The sequence below is a fragment of the Triticum urartu genome, chromosome 2A, assembly GCF_056163025.1.
Source record: "Triticum urartu cultivar PI428250 chromosome 2A, HENAU_Tu73, whole genome shotgun sequence".
Lineage (NCBI taxonomy): Eukaryota > Viridiplantae > Streptophyta > Magnoliopsida > Poales > Poaceae > Triticum > Triticum urartu.
Genome location: NC_141874.1, coordinates 105888472 through 105892045, shown reverse-complemented (window position 1 = coordinate 105892045; position 3574 = coordinate 105888472). Strand labels below are relative to the sequence as shown.

Here is a 3574-nt window from a genome sequence, read left to right as displayed (position 1 = left end):
ACGTAAGAGTACGTGTAAGGTCGGTCCGGGCCGCTTCATCCCACAATGCCGCCGAATCAAGATTGGACTAGTAACGGTAAGCATATTGAACAAAATCAACGCCCACAACTACTTTGTGTTCTACTCGTGCATAGAAACTACGCATAGACCTAGCTCATGATGCCACTGTTGGGGAACGTAGCAATAATTCAAAATTTTCCTACGTGTCACCAAGATCAATCTATGGAGTCATCTAGCAACGAGGGAGGAGTGGATCTACATACCCTTGTAGATCGCGCGCGGAAGCGTTCAAGAGAACGGGGTTGATGGAGTCGTACTCGTCGTGATCCAAATCACCGATGATCCTAGCGCCGAACGGACGGCACCTCCGCGTTCAACACACGTACGGAGCAGCGACGTCTCCTCCTTCTTGATCCAGCAAGGGGGGAGGAGAGGTTGATGGAGATCCAGCAGCACGACGGCGTGGTGGTGGGAGTAGCGGGATTCCAACAGGGCTTCGCCAAGCGCTGCGGGAGGAGGGAGATGTGTCATGGGAGGGAGAGGGAGGCGCCAGGACTTAGGTTGGGCTGCCCTCCCTTCCCCCCACTATATATAGGGCCAAGGGAGAGGGGGGAGGCGCAGCCTTGGCCCTTCCTCCAAGGAAGGGTGCGGCCAGGGAGGAGTCCCTCCTCCCCAAGGCACCTCGGAGGTGCCTTCCCCCTTTAGGACTCTTCCTTTCCCTCTTCTCTTGGCGCATGGGCCTCTTGGGGCTGGTGCCCTTGGCCCATATAGGCCAAGGCGCACCCCCTACAGCCCATGTGGCCCCCCGGGGCAGGTGGCCCCACCCGGTGGACCCCCGGGACCCTTCCGGTGGTCCCGGTACAATACCGGTGACCCCGAAACTTGTCCCGATGGCCGAAATAGCACTTCCTATATATAATTCTTTTCCTCCGGACCATTCGGAACTCCTCGTGACGTCCGGGATCTCATCCGGGACTCCGAACAACTTTCGGGTTACCGCATACTAATATCTCTATAACCCTAGCGTCACCGAACCTTAAGTGTGTAGACCCTACGGGTTCGGGAGACATGCAGACATGACCGAGATGACTCTCCGGTCAATAACCAACAGCGGGATCTGGATACCCATGTTGGCTCCCACATGTTCCACGATGATCTCATCGGGTGAACCACGATGTCAAGGACTTAATCAATCCCGTATACAATTCCCTTTGTCTAGCGGTACGATACTTGCCCGAGATTCGATCGTCGGTATCCCGATACCTTGTTCAATCTCGTTACCGGCAAGTCTCTTTACTCGTTTCGTAACACATCATCCCGTGATCAACTCCTTGACCACATTGTGCACATTATAATGATGTCCTACCGAGTGGGCCCAGAGATACCTCTCCGTTTACACGAAGTGACAAATCCCAGTCTCGGTTCGTGCCAACCCAACAGACACTTTCGGAGATACTTGTAGTGTACCTTTATAGCCACCCAGTTACGTTGTGACGTTTGGCACACCCAAAGCACTCCTACGGTATCCGGGAGTTGCACAATCTCATGGTCTAAGGAAATGATACTTGACATTAGAAAAGCTTTAGCATACGAACTACATGATCTTGTGCTAGGCTTAGGATTGGGTCTTGTCCATCACATCATTCTTCTAATGATGTGATCCCGTTATCAATGACATCCAATGTCCATGGTCAGGAAACCGTAACCATCTATTGATCAACGAGCTAGTCAACTAGAGGCTTATTAGGGACATGGTGTTGTCTATGTATCCACACATGTATCTGAGTTTCCTATCAATACAATTCTAGCATGGATAATAAACGATTATCATGAACAAGGAAATATAATAATAACTAATTTATTATTGCCTCTAGGGCATATTTCCAACAGATAGCCGGATCAAGAGGTGTAGGTATGGTTCGAATACGACCAAGCCCCCAAATGATACTGTGAGCCGTGCTCAAAGGGTACCTATGTTTGAGCTGTGCTGTGCAGCAGACTCTCTTTGGTCCCTTTAATTTTTTCTGAGAACTCGAACTTGCGAGAGATTACTCTTGTTGAACCGGAACTTGTTAAACCGGATACTGAGAGCTTCAAAGCTTTGTGGGAGATAGCTTTCCCTTGCGCCGGATTTTAAACCGGAATCCTTCTTTTTAAGCCGAAATTTTTCTAATGGCCTTTAAATTCGCACCAATATGGCGGTTTAGGGTCCTGCATTAAGTAACTTTTGCAACCCGAAGTAATTGCTCTTGTAAAGAAAGCAATATATAATATAAAAATATACTGGATTTCACCTGATATGTTAGGCCGGTTAATAGCCACCGCGGGGTTGATGATCACCATGGTGAAGCTGAAATCAATCATGGGTGAGTTGAGCGCAGGAGTAGAAAAATGAGCCGGCCGCGGCATTTTAAGTCAGCACTAGCGGGTGAATCAATCATCGGCGCGGTAAGCCATGCGAACGGTGAGTCAATCGCGGGCGCGGTCCCGCCGAGTTGATGTAGACTGAGCTGCACGGGCGGCGGCTTGCGCACACCCGTTCAACAAGTGGGCACGGACACCAGTGTGTGATGATGCCAACGCACACTTCATAGATATAGCATGGCACCAGTTCTATAATGAATCCTTGACCCAAGAGAAGAGACAATCCACTCCTTGATAGTCCGGACATTTAACATTGTTTCGGCTGTCATGAAGGTCTTTGAGACAACCACAACAAGAGTTGTTGCAAGATCTAAATCTTTGATGCTCCTGCAACATCAACAGGATCAACATTTGCAAGAAATCTCAGTTGTCGGCCCTTGGCACATTATGCTGCTTCCGGGTCAGTCTGGAGAGCCGTATGCACAAACAGAGGTCCAAGTAAGCTACCACCAATCCCAACTGAGACAACATTTGTCAATGGTTTCCCAGTTGCCCCAATCCATGAGCCAGTTCTGAAAGTCTTGAAGAGCTTGTCGATCTTCTCCTTGAGCTTTGCGGCCTCCGCCAGCTTGAAGAGCTTGTCGATGGTCTCGGTGGTGGCCTGCTGCCTCGAGTAGTCCAGGAAGACGCCTTCAAATTCCGCCGTCATTGCCTTGCATCGGTCGGTGTCCGTCATGAGATCGCGCAGGTGCGTCTTGTGGATCGCGCCGACGTGCGCCTGGAGGGCTTTCCACTGGTCGGTGTCAGAGATGAGCACCGGCGACGCCATGGCCGATGCCGGGCGGACCCTGGAGGATGTCGACGGCGGGCTGCCGGAGAACGGGGTGCGGTCACGGAGGAGATGACAGATAGGGTGGTGGAATACGGGCAGGGGAATAGCCAGGAAGAGAATAGAAGCGGGGTGACCCGGCGACGGCGGGCCATGGCGGACCCGGCGAAGGCATTCTGCGATTCAACGGGGTGGCCCGGATGGCTGCAGCGGCGGCGGAGGCGACGGCTTACGAAACTTCTCCAACCCCAGCGATACGGGTCATGGCAGAGGTGGCTCACGCCGCAACGGCGGGTTGATGTGTGGCATTTCAAGACAACAGCAGCGGCGGCGTTGTGGCGGTTCAGAAGCGGAGGGACGTGCGGGCGCGGTGGCCCGGCA

General features: G+C 52.3%; 1 pseudogene; it reads right to left on the bottom strand.

Annotated features, from left to right (window-relative positions):
- Nucleotides 1-2809: 2809 nt before the first annotated feature.
- Nucleotides 2810-3193, bottom strand: LOC125522460 (glucose-6-phosphate isomerase, cytosolic pseudogene; annotated as a pseudogene).
- Between the last annotated feature and the right edge of the window lie 381 nt (nucleotides 3194-3574).